Raw genomic sequence first — 24,967 nt, 5'->3', positions numbered from 1 at the left:
AAGACATCAAAACTATTAAATAACACATATGGAATCATGTAGTAACCAAAAAAGTGTTAACCATAATATGTTATATTTGAGATTCTTCAAAGTAGCCACCCTTTGTCTTGATGACAGCTTTGCACACTCTTGGCATTCTCTCAAACTGCTTCATGAGGTAGTCACCTGCAATGCATTTAAATTAGCAGGTGTGCCTTGATAAAAGTTAATTTGTGGAATTTCTTTCCTTCCTAATGCATTTATTTATTTATTTAACCTATATTTAACCAGGAAAAGCCCATTGAGACCCAGAGTCTCTTTTTCAAGGCAGACCTGGTCAAGAAGGCAGCAACAATCAATACATTACAGAATGAAAACATACAACAATACAACAGCATGATCCAGCCTAAAAAAAGCATTTACACTCCTCTGTAACAGAGTCTCCCATCAATATTTGAAATTCATTCAGTGGCACTAACATATCTAGATGAAGCATGGATTGTAGATTATTCCATGCGTCTGGTGCACAAGAAGAGAAGGCAGTCTTGCCTAATACTGTGAATGTCCTGGGGACTTTAAGTAGCAACCACCTAGCAGACCGGGTATGGTAACTGCTGGTGCTGAAGGAGACCAGACTACAGAGTTAAAGAGGGAGTTTACCCAAAAGGGCTTTGTAGATGAACACATACAAATGTATCTTTCTGCGCATATAACGTGAGGCCCAACCTACCATTTGGTACAATGTGCAATGGTGGGTGAGTGGCTTGGCATTTGCAATAAAGCGCAAGGATCCATGATAAAGAGTACAGTCTCTGTAAGACAGAGAAGGCTGCATGATAAACAGAGTCCAGTCTCTGTAAGATGGAGGAGACTGCATGCATATACAACAAGTCACCATAATCAATTACAGAGAGAAAAGTGGCCTGAACAAGCGTCTTTCTAGCCATAGGACAATCAGTTGTGTTGTGACAAGGTAGGGGTGGTATACAGAAGATAGCCCTATTTGGTAAAATACCAAGACCATATTATGGCAAGAACAGCTCAAATAAGCAAAGAGAAATGACAGCACATCATTACTTTAAAACATGAAGGTCAGTTCATCTGGAACATTTCAAGAACTTTTCAAGTTTCTTCAAGTGCAGTCGCAAAAACCATCACGCGCTATGATACAACTGGCTCTCATGAGTACAGCCACGGGAAAGGAAGACCCAGAGTTATCTCTGCTTCAGAGGATAAGTTCATTAGTGTTACCAGCTTCAGAAATTGCAGCCCAAATAAATGCTTCACAGAGTTCAAGTAACAGACACATCTCAACATCAACTGTTTAGAGGAGACTGTGTGAATCAGGCCTTCATGGTTGAATTGCTGCAAAGAAATCACTACTAAAGGACACCAGTAAGAAGAAGAGATTTGCCTGGGCCAAGAAACACGAGCAATGGACATTAGACCGGTGGAAATCTGTCTTTTGGTCTGATGAGTTCAAATTTGAGATTTTTGGTTCCAACCGCCGTGTCTTGTGAGACGCAAAGTAGAACGGAGGATCTCCACATGTGTGGTTCCCACCGTGAAGCATGGAGGAGGAGGTGTGGTGGTGCTTTGCTGGTGACACTGTAAGGGATTTATTTCGAATTCAAGGCACACTTAACCAGCATGGCTACCACAGCATTATGCAGCGATACGCCATCCAATCTGGTTTGCACTTAGTGGGACTATCATTTGTTTTTCAACAGGACAATGTCCCAAAATACACCTCCAGGCTGTGTAAGGGCTATTTGACCAAGGAGAGTGATGGAGTGCTGCATCAGATGACCTGGCCTCCACAATCACCTGACCTCAACCCAATTGAGATGGTTTGGGATGATTTGGACCGCAGAGTGAAGGAAAAGCAGCCAACATATGTGGGAACTCCTTCAAGACTGTTGGAAAAGCATTCCTATGAGGTGATGTAGTGGCACTACATCACCTCATAGGAGATGGACGTACATTAATACTCTTTTGCATGTCTATACCTTCAAACCAATACAGTATACCTCAAATTATAACAATAAGGAAAGCCCCCGATGGGGTTTGCAGGTTGCACTTTTGACAGATTCTGATCATGAACGTCATTGATGAGTTTTGAACAGCGTTTATAGTTGGTTTAAAAGTTTGCCCATGTTTGACTTTGAGCTGTCTTTCTCCAGAGGTCAACTCATGATGTGACAAAATGGAACAGTGATTGATGGCTGCTGTCTTGTTGTGTCTTGTTTTATTTAACACAGCAGTAATTTATTCCCTGTGTGTGCGTGTGTGTGTGCGTGCGTGCGTGCGTGCGTGCGTGCGTGCGTGCGTGCGTATGCATACGTTTCGGCAACATGCTGCTAATAGATAATTGCCTCTTATGTTAGTAGTGACGTAGCGTTAGTAACCTGGAAGTTGGTTGGCCTGAAAGCACTTCTTCACACTTAAAACTGACAAGGTATTTATACTTTTCAGTTTCCAGCACGTCCATATCTCACCCAAGGGATCTAATAGAAGAGAAGCTCTGACAGCTAAGTCAAAACCCTTTCTCTTCATTGCTGGAAATAAATCCATGGCAATACAAGCCATTGGATTGGAAAAAATGAAATAGATTTTGCTTCCTCATATGAAACCACATCTTGGCAAGGCAATTTAATCTTAATAGCTTTGATGTTAGTGCAAACAGTGCCTCTGCAAATATGCAACTGAGACCATAACGTAATGTGTTATTGTGCTGTTGAGTGATTGTACTAATTATGTTCCCATACTTGCTTTTTACCCAAACGTGAAAACCCGGCTTCAAAATCACAAAATTAAATGCAAATAGATGTTGTGCAGTGCAGCCATCTACTTTTACCCATTTTTGTATCTAACGATATCTTGCCAGAAAATAAACAGCAGGAGAATCAATATGATTATGCCGTTCATTAAATCCACAAGAAAAGCTAAACTGAAAACTGGTGGGTGGCTTCAAAGTAAATGAAGGTCTTAAGATCCAAAGTGATATGAGCCTAATACATGAAGCTATATCCCAAAGTGTACTTATCAAAGTTCATCTTTTGCAACCAAAGATTGTGAAGAATTAAACCTAGATGTGGGTGGGTTTCCTTATAATACTAACTAATCCTTTTCCTTTCATGTTACCTGACTAATAACTGAAACCATGTGCATCTCTAAGTTAGGTTACTACAGTTCAATTACTACCTATGTGCAACCTAGCTCTATGAGAGTAGTGCAGATGCATGAAAGAAAGATAGATAGTGTACATGCACACTGTTGAACACTCCCATAGTTTTACTGAGCGCAATGTTTCGACCCGAAGTCTGTCAGTAGTAGGCATACACAGATTTCTAGCGGTTAATAGCATTGGGCCAGTAACCCAAAGGTCCTTGGTTTGAATCCCCGAGCCAGCAAGGTGGAAAAATGTGCCGTTCTGCCATTGAGCAAGACAGTTCACCCTCAACAACAACTGCTCCCCAGGCGCCGATGACATGAATGTCGTTTAAGGCAGCCCCCCGCACCTCTCTGATTCAGAGGGTTTGGGTTAAATATGGAAGACACATTTTAGTTTAATGCATTCAGTTGTGCAACTGACAACAGTAGGTTGTCCACCTTTCCCTTTCCCCTCTGCTCTATGTCTCAGTATGCTCACCACATTTACTTCCACTGTGTAACCTTGCTTTGTATTCCCTCTGTGACAGAATACTCCATTCACTATTCTGTCTGTCCACCTCATCAGTCCCAGTGCCCATCAGGGGTAGATGAGAAAGGGAGAGAGGGAGGGAGGGATGAATGGATCATATCTAACCACAAAGAGTTGGATTGCGAAGGGCTTTTTCTCCATCAGGCCTGTCTGCGGCCCCCGGAGCCAATATTCATTTAGCTTGATGTATTCCTGGGCCTGAAACTTTAATGTGATTTGTGGGGGAATCCAGATGGCAAGTTCACGGATCGACGCCACTCGCTGACAGAGGCAGTGCCAGCGGCCGAGTGCACAATAACAGTGGGTGCCTCAGCTCCCTTATACACCCTGCAAGCACCAGGGCCTCTTATTCTCCTGTAGATATTACAGCATTACTGGCCAGACTGCAGGACTCACAGACACTGGCCGTGTCCGAGTACCCATACTAGCGTACTAAATAGTTTGCGAAGAAAGAATGTTTTATAGTATGTGACATTTAGAAAATAGTACTTCGAATGTGTCATCAAACTCCCGGCATTCATTCATTTTGGTACAATGTGTCAATGTATCAGTTTATCAGTTTTTGTCAAACACTTGAGTCTGAAAAGTTGAGTAAATTATACTAGATCAAACTCCAAAATGAGTATGCAGTTTAAGTATGTAGTTCGCTAGTATGGGTATTTGGACACGGCCATTGTCACTGCTCAGCACAATTACATTACTCTCTGGCCGTGTCAGAATACCCATACTTGCGTTCCAAATAGTAGGCTTTCTGGGTATACACTGAGTATACCAAACATTAGAAACACCACCATTTTCTCCTCCCCTTCATCTACACTGATTGAAGTGGATTTAAAATCAATAAGCGATCATAGCTTTCACCTGGATTCACCCGGTCAGTTTATGTCATGGAAAGAGCAGGTTTCCTTATTGTTTTGTATACTCAGTGTATATGAAGTGTATGTACGGTATATACTGTATATATCAGTGGCGGTCGGTGACGTTTAAGATTAGGGAGAACCTTTTTTTTGATGAGCATGGCCATATTTTTATTACAGAATATTGGATGACTGTCTGTTATCCATATTCCCATTCACCAAGGTCAATGTAACATTGATAGGTCTAGGCTACTACATGATACTCAAATTTGCCCTATACCCATCATGAGGGATGCTACAACCTAGCCTACAAATGAAAGTTTATAACATAGGTGCACAGGTCGAGAGACAAATTGGATTAATCAAGGTGACAGACAGTGACACATTCAGTACCGCCTTGCACACTCTTGCCAGCATCTAGCTGATCTAGGGTGCATATATTAGTACAAAACAGTTGCAACAAGTTACATTGTGTAACTAAAGCAAAAGTTTTTATTGGACAAATTCAGATAGGTCCATCCCGTTTCGTTCCCTTTGCTTCCATTTAAGAAATATTTTGCAACAGAACTGGCGAAATGATTACACACACCCCTGATCACCCGCACACAGAGTTCACTTTCCTAGTAGCCATACAGACAATATCATCACATCTTCATGCTCTCCTTCTCTCACATTTTGCCTTCGCTTGTGGACTTCATTGACCAGGCCAACAAAACTCTCCAAGCAAAACATTCATAACATAACCACTACACACAGCCTACATTGTTGTCACCCTATTAGCTAACGTCATAGTCAACATAGCTACTAGAACTAACGCATTAGTAAACCTACAATCCAATCCATGTGTACAATCAGACAGTAGTACACAGCGAGCAGTTTAGCAGTAACCTGGCAGGCCCTGGTGGTAACACACATAAAACCGAAAGCTTACCTTGAATTGGAAGTGTTGGATAGCCATAGCCTGCTAGCTAACATAAATATAATGAATCTCTGTTTGAGTCAGGTTGTTGAGTAGGATAAATTAGCTGCATTAACAAGCATAAGTGAAACTGAAAAAAATATACAATGAAATATCTCCTTCTCTCTCGCTCTACTGCTTCACCTTCATTTTTGAATAAATTAATTTGTTCAAAACTATTCAGCTATTGTCTTTCTCTCTCTTTGAGTCAACCACTCAGCACATTTTATGCACTGCAGTGCTAGCTATCTGTAGATTATGCTTTCAACACAGGGATGTAACCTAAAACAAAAGAGATAGGTAAAACCTCTAATAAATACACGGGACGAGACCCGCAATACACTACTCGGTGCGAGACCCGTAATAACAAATGCACAACAATACACAGGACGAGACCCGTAATAACAATTGCACAATACACGCAGCACGAAAGGCGAAATAACAAAGCACAGGTACTCACAAGACCAACGGACATGGGAACAATGGGGTGGCAAGTAGCCTATTGGTTAGAGCATTGGGCCAGTAACCAAAAGGTTGCTGGATCGAATCCCCGAGCTGAAAAGGTAAACATCTGTCATTCTGTTCCCTGGTAGGCTGTCATTGTAAATAAGAATTTGTTCTTAACTGACTTGCCTAGTTAAATAATAATAACTGACAAGACAATTGTTAACAGCGGTCACATATATACAATTACTAATGAGGGGAATTGGAATCAGGTGTGTGTAATGAGACAGTTCATTGATGCCTAGAGTCCGGTGACGTAGACCTCCGGACCTGGTGCACGGAAGGGCAGCAGTACTTTGGGAATCTGTGACAGTAAATATATGGAAGGGGGTGAAAAGCATGAGCCTCCGAGGTTTTGTATTGAAGTCAATGTACCCCGAGGAGGACGGAAACTAGTTGTCCTCTGGCTACACCATGGTGCTAACTTACAGAGTGCTGTTGAGGCTACTGTAGACCTTCATTGCAAAACAGTATGTTTTAATTAATTATTTGGTGACGTCAATATATTTAGTATAGTTCCATCAAAAAAGGATACCTTTTTTAATGTTTCAACTCGTATGGTCCTCCCCTTACTCCTCTGAGGAGCCTCTACTGGTATTTATGAAAAAATCTTAAGTTGTATAATATGTGACATTTTGAAAATGTAGTATGTAGAACAAACTCTGCAAAAATGTACGAATAGTGGGGAACAAGCTTGATTGCACATTCGATGATGCCTTCTCAGTATGGATGACGACTAATCTGTAAATCAAAACAAGACGTTGAACTGACATCTGCGCTCAGTGTGTACTTTTTCTCTGTCTCTCAGACTCCTCTCTAGCACACTGCTCTCTCTCAGTCCCGTACCCATTTCTCTCTCTCTCTCTCAATTCAATTACAATGTCAAAGTACACATATAGCAACAGTGGTTTAACCAACAGCCATAAGGCATCAATAATGATAGTTATAGTACTAGTGGAAATGGTATTACCATTAACAGCAACTACAACAATATTAATGATAATAATACATTAAAGCAATAGTAGTAGGCCAGTCTCAACATGACAAAAGCCACATGGTATGGTAAGACACCCAGAACAAAACGGCGAAATATTATTGACATTACATTGTAATGTACACTGCCCGTCCCTCAGGTTGTGGAAATTTTGGCTTTTCACCTAATAAATATTAATTTTTTTCTTAATAATTTATAGTTTCAAATTAGTTGTATTGAATGATCATTTTGGGAAAGAAAGATTATCTTAGGTCTATGTATTTTTCACAATATAATAAGAAATGCAGCTCTGTCTCTACCTCTTCCCGGGGGCAGAGTGAGCACAACCTGTCCTCTCTGGGCAGCCAGGTTTGCCTGTGACAACCAGTCTCTATGGCCAGGCTGTGCTCACTGAGTCTGTACCTAGTCAGTGTTCATCGGTTTTCTACCTGTCACAGTGGTCAGATAGTCTGCCACCGTGTACTGTCTGTTTAGAGCCAAATAGCATTGAAGTTGACGTAGATTTCTTGTGGTGTCTTCCGACAGGTGATATTTTTTTTGTTGCTTTATCATAATTTGGCTGGGCCAGATTCTCTGAGTGCTGTCCTGAGGGGTTGGTTTGGATTAATGAACTGAGCCTCAAAACCAGCTGGTTGAAGGGACTCTGTCACGTTCGTCGTAAGGAGGAGACCAAGGCGCAGCGTGATATGAATACATACACTTTAATTAAACGAAGAAACACTAAACAAAATGAACGTGAAGCTATAAACAACGAGTGCTGAAACAGGCAACTACACATTGACAATAACCCACCAAACCAAAATGGAAAATGCCAACCTAAATAGGATCCCCAATCAGAGACAACGATAAACAGCTGTCTCTGATTGGGAACCAATTCAGGCCATCATAGATCTACATTTACCTAGACAATACCAAAACCCCATAGATATACAAAAACCCCTAGACATGACAAAAACACACATACCACCCTCGTCACACCCTGACCTAACCAAAATAATAAAGAAAACAAAGATAACTAAGGTCAGGGCGTGACAGTATCCCCCCCCCCCCCCCAAAGGTGCGGACTCCCGGACGCAAACCTAAACCTATATGGGAGGGTATGGGTGGAAATGTAACCTTGGTTGAGGCTCTGGTTCTGGACGCCGCCCCCCTTCTTAACACTGAGTCCGCTCTTGTAGCACAGACCCGTGGATCATCGTCGGAGGCTCTGAACTGCGGATCCTCGCCATAGGCCCCGGGCTGGGGACCCTCGCTGCGTGGATCATTGTCAGATGTTCTGGACTGGGGACCGTCGCTGGAGACCCCAGGCTGGAGACCGTCGCTGGAGGCTCCGGACTGGGGATCGTCGCTGGAGGCTCCGGACTGGGGATCGTCGCTGGAGGCTCCGGATTGGGGATCGTCGCTGGAGGCTCCAGATTGGGGATCGTCGCTGGAGGCTCCGGACTGGGGATCGTCGCTGGAGGCTCCGGACTGGGGATCGTCGCTGGAGGCTCCGGACTGGGGATCGTCGCTGGAGGCTCCGGACTGGGGATCGTCGCTGGAGGCTCCGGACTGTGGATCGTCGCTGGAGGCTCCGGACTGTGGATCGTCGCTGGAGGCTCCGGACTGTGGATCGTCGCTGGAGGCTCCGGACTGTGGATCGTCGCTGGAGGCTCCGGACTGGGGATCGTCGCTGGAGGCTCTGGACTGTGGCCCGTCTCTGGAGGTTCCGGACTGTGACCAGCCGTAGGAGGTTCCGGACTGTGACCAGCTGTTGGAGGTTCCGGACGGTGGCCCGTAATTGGAGGTTCCGGACGGTGGCCCGTCGTTGGAGGTTCCAGTCTGTGGCCCGTCATTGGAGGTTCCGGTCTGTGAACTGTCGCCGGACACTCTGGACTGGGTACTGTCGCCGGAAGCTCTGGACTGGGTACTGTCGCCGGAAGCTCTGGACTGGGTACTGTCGCCGGAAGCTCTGGACTGGGTACTGTCGCCGGACGCTCTGGACTGGGTACTGTCGCCGGAAGCTCTGGACTGGGTACTGTCGCCGGAAGCTCTGGACTGGGTACTGTCGCCGGACGCTCTGGACTGGGTACTGTCGCCGGATGCTCTAGGCTGGGTACTGTCGCCGGACGCTCTGGACTGCCGAGGCGCACTGTAGGCCTGGTGCCGGAACTGGTGGTACCGGGCTGAGGACACGCACCTCAGGGTGAGTGCGAGGAGCAGGAACAGGGCATACTGGACCCTGGAGGCGCACTGGAGGCCTGGTGCGTTGTGCCGGAACTGGTGGTACCGGGCTGGGGACACGCACGTCAGGGCGAGTGCGGGGAGGAGGAACAGGACGTACTGGACTCTGGAGGCGCACTGGAAGCCTGGTGCGTGGTGTTGGCACTGGTGGTACTGGGCTGGTGACACCCACCTCAGGGCGAGTGCGGGAAGCAGGCACAGGACGTACTGGACTGTGGAGGTGTACTGGAGGTCTGGAGTGTAGACCTGACACAAGTGTAGACCTGACCCTCATTCCTGGCTGGATGCCCATTCTAGCCCGACCAATGCGAGGAACTGGAATAGAGTGCACCGGGCTAGAATAGCGCACTGGAGACACCGTGCGCTCCACCGCATAACACGGTGCCTGACCAGTAACACGCTCCCCACGGTAAGCACGGGAAGTTGGCTCAGGTCTCCTACCTGACTCAGCCAATCTCCTCGTGTTCCCCCCCCAAAAAACATTATTGGGTCTGCCTCTCGGGCTTCCGTGCAAGCCGTGTACCCTCATATCGTTGCCGTCCCTCTATTCTCCGGTACTTCTCCTTGTAGTATCGCCGTTCTGCTTTCGCTGCCTCTATCTCCTCTTTAGAAAGTCGATACTCCCTCAACTGTGTCCAGGGTCCTGCTCCATCCAGTATTTCCTCCCAAGTCCATTTCCCCATGGGGGCGCTGTTTAGACTATTTATGCTAATGTGGCTAATTTTTTAAACGGCTTCCCACAAAATCCTTGATCGTACAATATGCATATTATTATTATTATTGGATAGAAAACAGTCTATAGTTTCTATAGGAGTTGAAATTTTGTCTCTAAGTGGAACAGAGCCCATTCTACAGCAATTTCCCTGACATGGAGTCAGATTTGAGAAACGTTGGCCACTTTTCTGAAGTCATTTAAACGGGCACTGTCGTTGCTATGACTATACGGACACTTCTTACGTCTTCCCCTGGATGCCTTTACGTGATGACGATTCCAACGGGCTCGATTGCTCGTTCACAGGCACTACAAATGAAAAAAACCTTTAGCTAGCAAGTCTTTTCTTGCTGCGTAACGCGCGTGGAAGACACCGACCCTCTCCTGTTCCAAGCATTAGTTTAGCCTGTTATATTTCTCCGGTCATCTTTTCACTCGTTATAGGAGTTACAAACATCACAAAGTAGTTAATTTAAAGCGTTTTATAGCAATTTATATCCGTTTAGTGCGATTTTGGGACATTTATTTTTGCAACGATGTGAAAAGTTGGGAACGCTTTTCAGTTCATCCCGAACGTAGTTGACATTTCCACATGGCAAGAGGACAGCTTTCCACCAAAAGACGATTTCTCCCAAGAAAGGATCCTTTGCCCAAGATACTGATGGAAGAACAGCTCAAGGTAGGACATTTTTATTATGATAAATCGTGTTTCTGTCGAAACATTTTAGTGGCTTAGGACGCCATGTTTTTTGACGTAGCTTCGCTTGGCGCAAACTGTATTGAAAAGTAAGGATAAATTAAAAAATGTAATAACGCAATTGTATTAAGAATTAAATTGTCTATCAATCCCTGTCCACCCTATATTTTTTAGTCACGTTTATGAGTATTTATGTATAAGAGTAGATCACTGTCTAAGTGGCGCAAGGACAAATTCTGACCAGCTGAGTTACATTTCACATTGTCTAACCATGATTTTGGTGGCTAAATATAAACATTTTCGATCAAACTGTATATGCATGTTGTAATGTGATGTTACAGGAGTGTCATCGGAAGAATTCTGAGAAGGTTAGTGAAAAAATTAATATCTTTTGGCGATGTTGACTTTTATCGCTCACTTTGGCTAGAATCAATGCTGGGCTGCTAATTGCTATGTGCTAAGCTAATATAACGATTTATTGTGTTTTCGCTGTAAGACACTTAGAAAATCTGAAATATTGTCTGTATTCACAGGATCTGTGTCTTTCGATTCGTGTATGCTGTGTATTTTTACGAAATGTTTGATGATTAGTAGTTAGGTAAACACGTTGCTCATTGTAATTATTCTAGTCCATTTGTGATGGTGGGTGCAATTGTAAACTATGCCATATACCTGAAATATGCACTTTTTTCTAACAAAACCTATCCCATACCATAAATATGTTATCAGACTGTCATCTAATGAGTTTTTTTGTTGGTTAGGGGCTATAAATATCTTAGTTTAGCCGAATTGGTGATGGCTACTGGTGTTGGTGGACAAATAAAAGATGGTGGAATATGCTAATGTGTTTTTAGGTAATAGATGTACATCTTTACATATTGTGTCTTCCCTGTAAAACATTTTAAAAATCGGAAATGTTGACTGGATTCATAAGATCTGTGTCTTTCATTAGCTGTATTGGACTTTAATGTGTGAAAGTTAAATATTTTAAAAAAATATTTTTTTTGAATTTCGCGGCACTGGTTTTTCAGTGGGGGGGGGGGGGGTGTGCCGCTAGCGCCACGCTGATCCTAGACAGGTTAAGCGCTGTTCCCCCCTTCTCACGCTGCTTGGTCCTTGTTTGGTGGGTTATTCTGTCACGTTCGTCGTAAGGAGGAGACCAAGGCGCAGCGTGATATGAATACATACTCTTTAATTAAACGAAGAAACACTAAACAAAATAACAAAACGAACGTGAAGCTATAAACAACGAGTGCTGAAACAGGCAACTACACATAGACAATAACCCACCAAACCAAAATGGAAAATGGCAACCAAAATAGGATCCCCAATCAGAGACAATGATAAACAGCTGTCTCTGATTGGGAACCAATTCAGGCCACCATAGACCTACATTTACCTAGACAATACCAAAACCCCATTGATATACAAAAACCCTAGACAAGACAAAACACACATACCACCCTCGTCACACTCTGACCTAATCAAAATAATAAAGAAAACAAAGATAACTAAGGTCAGGGCGTGACAGACTCTTCTCTTTTTAATCTCTTGACATTGTAGGGCTATGTGACAATGTTTCGGGGTCGCTTGTTTTTAGATGGTTGTCAAATTTGATGACTCTTGTTTCAATTCGAATAAGGAAAGGGTATTGGCCCAATTCTGCTCTATTCTGCTCAGGATGTAGTGTTCATCAAGGAAATGTAGTGGTCTGCTATTTATGATACTGCAGAGAATTTAACTTTGCTGTTAACGCAAATTTCTCTGTAATTATTTGGATCAAATTTGTCTCAGTTTATATAGATTGGTTTGATCAATCCTTTGTTCCAAATATCGGGGGGAAATACCTTCAGTGAAGATAATGTTGAAGAGTTTGAGTATAGCCCATTTGAATTTGTGGTCTGTATTTGATCATTTCATTTAAAATACCATCAGCACCACAGGACTTTTTGGGTTGTCGACTTGATAGTTTTTCCAACAATTATTGTTCTGTAGTTATGTAATTAATCTCTCTCTCCTCCTCTTCAGTCATAACTACCCCATCTGATGGTTTCTTCTACTTCAAAATGAAAAGGGAGCAAAATCAGTGTAATGACTTTAGTTGATTCAATACTTTTTTCCACTTAATTTCAATTAAATGACATTGAACCAATATGGAATAGACGTTGAATTGACGTTTGTGCCCATTTGGGGAATATCAAAATATCTTGCAGTGGAGACATGTTTAGCTCATACCAAACCCATTTGTCTATGTCCTCAGGAAAAATGTTTTTAGGGATCCCGAGTGGCACAGCGGTCTAAGACACTGCGTCTCAGTGCTAGAGGCGTCACCACAAACTCTGGTTCGATTCCAGGCTGTATCACAACCGACAGTGATTGGTAGTCCCATAGGGCGGTGCACAATTGACCCAGTGTTGTCTGGGTTTGGTCGTGGTAGGCCGTCAATGTAAATAAGAATTTGTTCTTAACTGACTTGCCTGGTTAAAAAAAGGTTAAATAAAAGAAGAGGAATCCTGTTTAGGTAAAACAACTTATTTTATGATTTAAAGGGTGCCACTCTGAAACATTTAGTCTGATTCCAGTATATGTTTATAGGTAAATGAGTGCCGTATAATTTTTCCACAGCACTACAAACCATCCGATGCCGGAGAGGCAGCACATCAGGGAGTTTAACAGTGGATCCCTAAAGAGTCGCCAATAAAATGGAGGCAAATATCAGAATTCCTTTGCCACCATTTGATAACCTCCAACTTCATGCTCTGTCAGTGCACATAATTCACAGCAACCCCTCTGCCTCACTCTGCCACTAATAAATAGAACCTTGAACGCCAGCTAATCTGATTGCATACATCATAGGCTAAAGTATTTCCTTCACGTATAACATGCATACACTGTGGCAGGACTCAGCTTTCATGAATGCTAAAAAGCGACCCATGAATGCAGAAAAGTGTCCTGTGCCCATGACACTTGCTGTCTCGTTCCAGCTCTTTCTCCCAGAGTTCTATTTTGGTATGCTGATGGATGAGCTAGTGTGGGCGACGGCCGAGCGTTCACGGCTCCTTGGCAACGCACACCACTCCTAGTGATGCCACACTTCGCCTCATAAGCTACAGTTTCATCAAAGATTAATTGACCATTGTGTGGCAGCAAATTCGCAAAATAATCATTACCTAATCCATTGGTGCAATAAAGTGCATTACTTTGAATGGGGCATTAAATAACACTGGCTCCTGTTAGTACCGCATAAAACATGAAGACCTCTAAACTGAAAATCTGCCTCTTTTTCCTCATCACAGGCTTGCCCCATGTCCTTCGTAATCAAAGGTGCCGCAAGGTGGTGCTAAGACCGTAACTGTTACTCCTCTGCTTTGTGTGCCCGCTTAGTTCAGATCAATCTAGGATTCTACAGTACAGCTAATGTAACTAGTCATTTACATTTTTTAATACAGCTTTTCACGTTCTGTCTGTAGACATCCTCATCTTTTAGAAAGCAGCTTTTTACGGTTCTGGCTATGCCTTACTTAGCATTTAAATGGCTAAAGCGTTTCTATGTCTGTTCTGGGCAGATTATCCACAGTGTTGTCTGTGCGGTACAAGCTAGGAGCTCTCTTGTGTTGTAAAACAGGACTGCTGGTGCAGCAGATTATTTAGCTGGAGAGTGACAACCTCATTTAAGAATGAATAAATAGGAATAATGTTTTGCATCTTGCCCTTGATATCTTCCAAACACTTAAATTAAATCACTGGTTTCATTTTGAGAAAATCATCAAAATGCATGATGCATTACCTACCTAATCTCTCAAGTAGACTACTGGATTTTATTTCATTTTTATGAATACCGGAATACATTATGCAAACACCTAGACTAGTGGAACAATAGAGCACTGCCAGAGTTTATCTGGAGAAAAGCATTCATACTAATGTATTTACCTAGAATGCACTCCCCAATAATGCTTGGGTTTCATATAGTAGAAGGATTGTGGTGGCCCAGTCCCATATTTACTGAAGCAACAACGGGTAGATACCAATGATTTATATATACACTAGATCAGGGGATTTTAGATAACTAATGTTACTGCCCCCGCTACAACCAAAAACATACTTAAATAAAAAATTCTAATTCTGTCCTTGAAATTTTATTGAAATAATGTAGAAATCCAATCATTCTTATGGAGACCTGCTGCTACTGAAGAGTGCCAAAATGGCTGACTTTGTGGCTTCAAAGCCTTTCAATGGCCAATGCATAGCAGGAGCAATCCACGGTTTACATACATCGTTGGTTGATACAGAGAAATCGAATAATTTATCTCTTTTCTCAAAGAATAATGAGAGAGGCTGTCGTAATCACTGTAAAAGCCTGGCATTCAGGCCAACGACCACCTGCTCAGAAGGGGCAAGGCAGAAATTGTACTTTGCAACAATTGTAGGATTCAATCAGGCGGGGGAGCACAATATTAGCTGTCCATGGTGCTGAAATTTTGCCAATGGTGCTGAACACTGGACACAGAGACACATGGTGAGTCAGGGCAATACTAAACCCATGATTACTTTTTTCTTCTTCTGTACCAAAACAACACCATGACTACAGTGGGGACAATAATGTTATTGATTTATTAACAGTAGTACTTTTATGAGTTTTTGTAATAGTAGCGCCTGCAGACGGTGTCAAAAACATAGTGCTTGTTGTACTGGTGGTATCAAATGATTGTCCCTACACAATCTGCAACTATGTGATAGAAATGTCTCCGAGGACTAGTCATCAACTGTGCAAAGATATGTTTTCAAACAGTGGAATTGGAAATGTGTTTGTTTGTTGGTGTGCTGCAGTGTGTGTGCTGCAGTGTGAGAGTGGACAAGCTGCTCAGTCACATGCACCAGTAGAATTGAACGCATGCAGCCATGTGTTCCTGTGCACAGCAGCGCAAGCAGGAGCTCGGCTGGTGGGATCTTCAGCTAATATCACACACACTTTCCGGATTAAAAGCCACAAATCACATATTCGACAAGCATCCTTAAAGGCACCAAGCCAGAGAGGTGTGACACTGATGCGTGCAAGCTCCAACATTTCCATCTCGGCTGTAGACAGATACAACTACTCTGAAAGTGTCACTAATTCAAATTTCAACATCACATAGAAAAAGTGAGGCTGAATGAGCTAGACTTTGATCATAATATTTATATTAACGCCCTGCTTCTTTCGTTCGGGTAATTGATGCACTTATTGTAATTATGTTGCCAAAACCAACATATCTATTAAAATCCGAACATTAATACATAGCAGGGTTTCAAAGCTCAAATCAATACATAATCTATAGCTATTTTGAGGTTGCTAGTGCTGCAGAGAGACATAAATATCAAACCTTTTTAGAGGCACTTAAAATTCCATTGACGACAGTGGCCGTAAAAAGTTGAAGCTAGGTAATATTGACCTGTCAAAAATGAGCACCCTTAAATCAGAAAAACAAAATCCCAATCGATGGGAGACAAGAAAGTGAGTCCATGGCTGGGAGGTGAAAGGAGGCAGCTAGCATGGCAGCCCAACTGATCCATGGGTGCTGCTGCATGCTGACACAGAGGGGCCTAAAGCTGCCGGAGAGGAAAGAAATAACTGATTTATGGTCCTGCCAGCCCAAGTGGAAACTCACTCTGGATTGACCACCTCCAATTGAGAGTTGACCCTGAGGTCAGTGTGGAGAGATTTCATCAGGTAGCCGGGCACGGCGGTGTAGAGAGGTGAAATAAAGAGTGCAGCTATCCATCTTCAAAATGATCCGGTATTATTGGTTATCTAGAGCCAAGCAAGTATACTTTTATAAAGATAATAATTCCTCAGTTCAAGATGCAGCTGCAATACCAAGAGGCAGCTCAATACGCCACATTAATAGCTAACATCAGTAGACTGTACGGCATGCTCTCCAAATTGCATTAGGATTTTATCATTTGCATGATTTGTCTTATGATCTTGTGTGTGTGTGTGTGTGTGTGTGTGTGTGTGTGTGTGTGTGTGTGTGTGTGTGTGTGTGTGTGTGTGTGTGTGTGTGTGTGTGTGTGTGTGTGTGTGTGTGTGTGTGTGTGTGTGTGTGTGTGTGTGTGTGTGTGTGTGTGTGTGTGTGTGTGTGTGTGAGTGAGTTCGGGTGTGTGAAAAGAGATAGATAAAAGAGATATAGGAGAAGAAAAAAGAGAAAGAGGGGCAGAGAGATAAAAGAGAAAGGCTACAGGAGAGAATGTCTGTATTCTTCTATCTGCATAATATAATATGTTTCCATGGCAACGTCAATTTCCTTGCTAATGTACTTAAGCGTCCTAATTAATCTGACAACTCTGTCATCAAACACGTTTACACTTTTGGTATGTTTGTTTGTTTGTTTCCTAAATCTTTACAACTGCTTTAAAAAAGACACGAATCAAGCAGCACAGCGATGACCATCTAATCCATCACTACAGATGAATTACCTACAGGCCTGCTTCATTTATTTTCACTTCACCACTTTGAAATCTGTTGGCTCAGGCTATTCTAACATATTCATAAATCTTCCAAGATGGGCTCCATGGCTCCTGGAAGGAGAAAGCAAGAGGGAAAGAAAGATAATTACTTTGCTTTTGTTTTGCAGCTAATTTATGACGGCCATATCGGGGGTGATTGTGGCCTGGGAGATGGTTCAGGGAGTAGGTGGGAGGTAGGAACCCACTGAAGTCCTCGACCGCCCTGCCTACGCCATTCTTCATGGGAGATGCAGGCCGAATCCATGAATAAGTGACAAAAGACTTGACCGTTTAACTACAACTTGTTAATTCCCACCATCACTTAATTCTCACTGTCCTTGATGGAGTGGCATTATTTATAGTTGCCTACGGAGATACAAAGTACTATGTCTGAGAACAAACCAATATCCCAGGGTTAGTCAGGTCGGTGTGTTAAAGAGAAGATAAAAATTAATTAATGAGGATTTAAAGGATAGTGTGTTTACTCACTAATTATAGAAAATCTTTACAAGAATAAAGCAGAGTGCTACGGAAGTGGCAGACCAGAATGGATAAAAAGTATACTGTATTTAATCAGTTAGATTTGACAAAATCCAAAGGGAAAGCAGAGGAAGTGTTTATTCCAAAAATGAAAAAAGCTTTGGTATAAAGATTTGAGGTTGGATTGAGGTAAGGATGATGAGGCATGATACCATTGAGTTGTCCTTATACCATTTTTTCCATGTATTCAAGTATGCATGAATATGCGCTATAAACATTATAGGCCACACTTCTCAATGAACTAGGCCTTTGCATGGTCCAGCAAAGCTTGAAGTAAGTCACGCAAGAGGTCTAATGCAAAAATGTGTTCCTGTGTCATCTCAAATTCTGAGGGTTGTCAGAAAGGCGGGGAAAAAAGAACGCATCACTCAGTTTGCCCCATTACTTTGAGCAATTCCGCTTGTGGGGAGAGAAAAGAGTCTGGTTGCTTTGATAGGTAGCTCCCTTGATGTCAGATTCCGTCGCAGCATTTGAATCTAAATCTAAGTGAAACAGAGGAAATATCCAAGCATTGGGAGCTGATTGTTATAGCACCTGTCTATGTTATCTGTGGTTGCCAGCCACCGGCTCACAAGAAGCAGGGCCAGAAAAGCATCTTCCTTTGAACATGTTGTTATTTAGGCGTTCTAGTCAAATGTCAAAGGAGAAAATGCGCCCATGACTAAGCTCACTGTTCTTCTCAAATTGGTTGCAAAACTTGCTGCATTGAGTATCATGGCTGGTTTAAACAATTTCAGGCGTATTCCTCTGAAGCTCTTTCCATAATGTATCTCTGTTGTTCTGATCCAAAGGGGAAGTAAAAAGACTGTTAGTTATCCAGGGTGCACTTGGTATAAGTTCCCAATGTGATTCAATCTAAACAGAGGTAATGGAGAATGGTTAGTTCTTTCTGTGTTGATTTTGTATACATTCAGGTAGATATAGTGCCAAGACTAGAGTGTGCGAAGTAGAAAAATGAAAGTGATTCACAAGTGTAATTAAAAGGAAGGAAATGTAGTGGATTTGCCATTACTGCAGCTTGTCCTCACCAATGTGACTATGAATAGTAATAGAGAGAGGCTGCATCCCTAGTCCTAATTTGTTCAAATGCATTGAATGGTGAGGTTTGAAAAAAGGCCAAAGACTCATGTGTAACTGAATGGTATTGAACAATGGTTGTCACGACTTCACACTCGGTAAACTGAAGATACTGCTAGAAATTAAGTTAGTTTGATACACTGGGATTACAGTTCACTTTTTTCATCTCTTAAGGCTGTGCATGTCAGGTGAACATGACTCAAGACTCTGGTTGTTTACCTAACAAAAATGTTATTGAAGCTTATTCAAGGTTTATAAAAAATATACTCACTAAAAACTAAGTATTGTATCAATAATTATGATTCATAATCTGCAAATGTCAAAGAAGCACTTGAAAGCTCTCAAAAGTAATGGAATCCATCCACTTTTGATTCACAGTAGTGGCAAACCACCAGTACCATTAACTATGTTCCAAGAGCTGGCATCCCCTAGCAACAGACACAACTGCCACTGATAGCAGAGTGATAGAGAAAGAACGATAGAAAAATAGTGAAAGAGAATGAAAGATATAGCTGGTGAAAGAGACAAAAACTGAGTAAGAGAGTGAAAGAAAGTGAGTTATAGAGAACAAAAGTGTAAGAGAAAAAAAATAAATAGAGGAAAAATAAAAATAAAAATTGAAAGAGATATAGATATAGATAGAAAAAAAGAAAAGAAAAACACAGGCCCACTCAGCACGGCTCATCTCCTCCCTCCTGACCTCCATCTCTGGGACACGCTGTGCCTGGACAATGATCCATTCTCTGGCCCTAACTCTCAGTTAACCCCCCACCGTGTGCAGGGACTTGGCTCCTGCAGGGCCTTCCCAAAGACACAATATTGAGATTCAGCAGCAGGCCTCTCCCCACATCTCCGCTGTGGAGGTAATGATCTCTTCTACCCCAGTATGCCCTCTGGTTCTGACCTTGGAGAGGATGCTGAGCTCCAGCCTGCTGAGCCCAAGTCAGAGCAAGGGCCCTGGGATAGCAACAGTGCTTATGTCTCACCCAGCAAGGCCTGACTGACAGTTGATGGGTCTTCATCTGAAATCTCTTCACACGAACAGTGTAAACAGCCAACTAGTGTACAATACTGAGTATGGGACTTTGGCCAGCTGTTTTGTCTGAGCACTGGGCCTGATTAGGAAAAACTCCATGCACTATAGGCTATACATCCTGGTGAATTGACCTGGGCAGGATAAACTGTTTATTCAACATTCTATTCAAAATATGGAGCTATATATTCCAATATCAAGATATCATTAACTGACATGACCATAGAAAAGCAGGACATCTTACATACTGTTTTGAACCTTTAAAAGCTCCTTTAGTTAGCACTATAGTGATATCATACTGTTGCCAGATGTGATCTCTTCACATTTTAAATGTCACCACTTTTGTTCTTTCTATAATTGTCTAAAAGGTCAAGGGAAATTTGAGAAGGAGACACATGGAAAGTGTTAATTAAACGTACCCAGAACAAAGACCGTCTGATATACAGTGCATTCGGAAAGTATTGCATTTTTGAGTGACCATTGGGTGACCATTGGGTTCTTGGTCACCTCCCTGACCAGGGCCCTTCCCGTCCGATTGCTCAGTTTGGCCGGGTGGGCAGCTCTAGGAAGAGTCTTGGTGTTTCCAAACTTCTTCCATTTAAGAATAATGGAGTCCACTGTGGTCTTGGGGACCTTCAACGCTGCAGACATGCTTTGGTACCCTTCCCCAGATCTGTGCCTCAATCCTGTCTCAGAGCTCTACGGATAATTCCTTCGACCTCATGGCTTGTGTTTTGCTCTGACATGCACTGTCAAATGTGGGACCTCATATAGAGAGGTGTGTGCCTTTCCAAATCAAGACCAATCAATTGAATTTACCACAGGTAGACTCCAATCAAGTTGTCGAAACATCGCGAAGGATGATCAAGTGAAACAAGATGCACCTGAGCTCTATTTCGAGTCTCATAGCAAAAAGTCTGAATACTTTCCTAAAACATTTTTTTTTTAAACAGTTTTCACATTTTGGGTATTCTGTGAAAATTGATGAGGAAAAAAATATTTTATACATTTTAGAATAAGACTGTAACGTACCAAATGTGGAAAAAGTCAAGGGGTCTGAATACTTTCAGAATGCACTGTATGTCAAATCAAAATAAAATAAAATGTTGTTGTTCGCATACACATATTTAGCAGATGTTATTGCAGGTGTAGCTAAATGATTGTGTTCCTAGCTCCAACAGTGCAGTAATACCTGCTCTGCAGAACTATATTTTTCTGAGTGTCCCTGGATGTAAATAACGTAATATAAATGAGTGTCCTTGTAATTCTTCATCCCTCCCTTTAATTATGTATTTTAGTAATCATATAATTGTTGTTCTATTTTTTCCACCCTACAGCTTTCATAAATTATATTGCCTGCAGTATAATCTGTAGAACAGAGATAATCATTTGAAGTCCATTTTGTTAATGGCAAACAACAATTCCTTCAACTCCCTCAAAGTGACCTTTCGTAATCCACTTGTAAATAAAGTGAACGTTGTCTGGCTGGAATGATGCTACAGGACAGAGGTGGCCCTTTCTGTGAGATTGAAACCATCATCTCACCATCTCTATCATTTCACCACTGGTGTTATGCAATCTATGCACTCCAAAACACACTTAAAGTGTAACTGACAGCATTTTAGAAAGTGATGCACCTATATGACATTTTTGGCCGATACCGATATCCGATATATTCCTTGCCAAAAACGATACCGATAACCGATATTAAAAAATGTTGTGGCCTTTTAAGCTTTCTAGTACAGTTAAATAGTTAGCACACACACACACATGGATGCAGCGGTATAAGGCACTGCATCTCAGTGCAAGAGGCGTCACTACAGTCCCTGGTTCGAATCCAGGCTGTATCACATCGGCCGTGATTGGGAGTCCCATAGGGCAGCGCACAGTTGGCCCAGCGTCGTCGGGGTTTGGCCGGGGTAGGCCGTCATTGTAAATAAGAATTTGTTCTTAACTGACTTGCCTAGTTTAAAAGAAGTTACACACACACACACATCACACTGAGCAAAAAGTAATTTTTTTGGCATTTACATTTGTCCCCATTACCAGTAAAACATCATCAAAAACGATTTATTTTACTTGCTGTGCTGTTACGTTGTTCGTTTATTCAGTCGTTTCATTCTCAACCAAGATTTCTATGGAACACCGTTTGGGTCTTTGCATGTCAAAAAAGACACATGTCAAATAACACTATTTGACGTGTCAAATAAGCTTGTTGACCAATCAAGTCCTGAATATGACTACACGTCACATAATAATCTAATGCGTTCATACATTTTTTATGTAGTTAATACACATTGATTACACTATCCCTCCTATTTCAATTGTCACAACGATTCATCTATGTATGCTATGATGCTGGTAAAATTGTCTCAAACACCAACAGTGCTGGTCATAAAAAAGATGGCTAGTTCATGGATGCAAGCAATGTTCTTCCCCAAAAACATAGCAAAACAACAATCTGTTTCAGTAGCTATAGTTAGCTAGCTAACTATATAGCTAGGTGTCATCATCTAAAATAACCCTAGACAGTTCTTATTTGATTAATGGTGGTCGGACCCATCTACAGTTGAAGTCGTAAGTTTAGGTTAGGTTTTACACCTAGGTTGGAGTCATTAAAACTCGTTTTTCAACCACTCCACAAATTTCTTGTTAACAAACTATAGTTTTGGCAAGTCGGTTAGGACATCTACGTTGTGCATGACACAAGTAATTTTTCCAACAATTGCTTACAGACAGATGATTTCCCTTATAATTCAATGTATCACAATTCCAGTGGGTCAGACGTGTACACACACTAAGTTGACTGTGCCTTTAAACAGCTTGGAAAAATCCAGAAAATTATGTCATGGCTTTAGAAGCTTCTGATAGGCTAATTGACATCATTTGAGTCAATTGGAGGTGTACCTGTGGATGTATTTCAAGGCCTACCGTCAAACTCAGTGTGTCATTACTTGACATCATGGGAAAATCTAAAGAAATCAGCCAAGACCTCAGAAAAAAAATTGTAGACCTCCACAAGTCTGGTTCATCCTTGAGAGCAATTTCCAAACGCCTGAAAGTACCACGTTCGTCTGTACAAACAATAGTAAGCAAGTATAAACACCATGGGACCACATCCGTCATACGGCTCAGGAAGGAGACGTGTTCTGTCTCCTAAAGATGAACGTACTTTGGTGTGAAAAGTGCAACTCAATCCCAGAACAACAGCAAAAGACCGTGTAAAGAGGCTGAAGGAACAGGTACAAAAGTATCTACATCCACAGTACAGCGAGTCCTATATCGACATAAACTAAAAGGCCGCTCAGCAAGGAAGAAGCCACTACTCCAAAACTGCCATAGAAAAGCCAGACTACGGTTTGCAACTGCACATGTGGACAAAGATCATATTTTGGAGAAATTTCCTCTGGTCTGATAAAACAAAAATAGAACGGTTTGGCCATAATGACCATCATTATATTTGGAGGGAAAAGAGGGAGGCTTGCAAGCCGAAGAACACCATCCCAACCGTGAAGCACGGGAGTAGCAGCATCATGTTGTGGGAGTGTTTAGCTGCAGGAGGGACAGGTGCACTTCACAAAATAGATGGCATCATGAGGAACAAAAATTAGATGGATATATTGAAGCAACATCTCAAGACATCAGTCAGGAAGTTACATTTTGGTCGCAAATGGGTCTTCCAAATGGACAATGACCCCAAGCATTCTTCCAAAGTTGTGGCAAAATGGCTGTAGGACAACAAAGTAAGTCAAGGTATTGGAATGGCCATCACAAAGCCCTGACCTCAATCCTATAGAAAATGTGTGGGCAGAACTGAAAAAGCGTGTGCGAGCAAGGAGGCCTACAAACCTGACTCAGTTACACCAGCTCTGTCAGGAGGAATGGGCCAAAATTCACCCAACTTATTGTGTGTGGGAAGCTTGTGGAAGGCTACCCGAAACGTTTGACCAAGTTAAACAATTTAAAGGCAATGCTACCAAATACTAATTGAGTGTATGTAAACTTCTGACCCACTGGGAATGTGATGAAAGAAATAGAAGCTGAAATAAATCATTCTCCCTACTATTATTCTGACATTTCATATTCTTAAAAAAAAGTGGTGATCCTAACTGACATAAGACAGGGAATTTGTAATTGTATTACATTTCTGGAATTGTGAAAAACTGAGTTTAAATGTATTTGGCTAAGGTGTATGTAAATTTCCGAATTCAACTGTATAGCCACAATAAGGATTAGCCACAATAGTGGACTTTGCGATTAGCCTTCAAAATAAAAGTATGTCATTGACAGTGATGCACATAGTAGAATTATGCCATAATTGAATAGATCATGCTAAACGAGGTTGAAATGTTATTATATAAAATCAACAAAAACAATAATTTGTTAATTTCACAAATCTGCTGAAATCGCACTGGATGCATTATGCTTTAGAATTGCATTGGGGCATACTTATTTCACTGTACAGCCTTACCTATGGATTGTGGATCAATGACATGGGGTATCAGTCTACTCAAAGACACCCAGACAACAGTAGCATGGCAGCTCTTATTGCGATACTCTGAAACAACTATGAATTGAGCCACATTTATTGTCAACCAATGTGTATCAAACACTATTCCCGAGGAAAAACAATACTACGTGGATGTTTTGTTAGTCTGATAACTCCAAGGAGGATGTTGGGAAACGAGTAGACTTACCCCATTTCATTGATCCCCAATCCTTAGGTAAAGCTGTACAGTGCAATATGAATGTAAATACACACAATAGGCTGTCTGGGGAGGTGATTTCACACAGTCACAGTCCCGGGATAAGAGCTACAATGCTAATATTTGCTTAAACTCTAAACAGTTGTGTTCTGTGGCTGTCACAGAGTAGACTGATACCCCATTTCATTTCTTCACATTCCAACCTTGTTTAACAGGATCTAGTCGAAATATGGCATGATTTCACTAATTGTAACCTTCTGCATCGCTTCAAATAGGTACATTTATTTTGAAAGCTAACCACAAATTCCACTATTGTGCCTATTCCTTATTGTGGTTAGCTTCACAACACATAAACCGGTCAGGTCGAGCCTCACTAGCCAGATGAAGCTAGCTGGCTGCCAATAACGTTAGCTTTGGGCAACAGGGTTAAGTAGCTGGCTAGCTATTTATTGTCATGAACTTAAGTTAATTTTCAATAGGCGAACATTAAGTGGCAACCTA

The 24,967-nt window shown here is 42.0% G+C and overlaps 1 protein-coding gene across 1 annotated transcript in view; it reads right to left on the bottom strand.

The window, feature by feature from the left end:
- brinp1 (bone morphogenetic protein/retinoic acid inducible neural-specific 1) overlaps positions 1–24,967 on the bottom strand; it is a 139,814-nt gene that overhangs the window by 14,973 nt on the left and 99,874 nt on the right. The window lies entirely within an intron of this gene.

This window comes from Salvelinus fontinalis, chromosome 10 (genome assembly GCF_029448725.1).
Source record: "Salvelinus fontinalis isolate EN_2023a chromosome 10, ASM2944872v1, whole genome shotgun sequence".
Lineage (NCBI taxonomy): Eukaryota > Metazoa > Chordata > Actinopteri > Salmoniformes > Salmonidae > Salvelinus > Salvelinus fontinalis.
The sequence above is the reverse complement of the archived record's forward strand: the minus strand, read 5'-3'. Positions and strand labels throughout refer to the sequence as shown.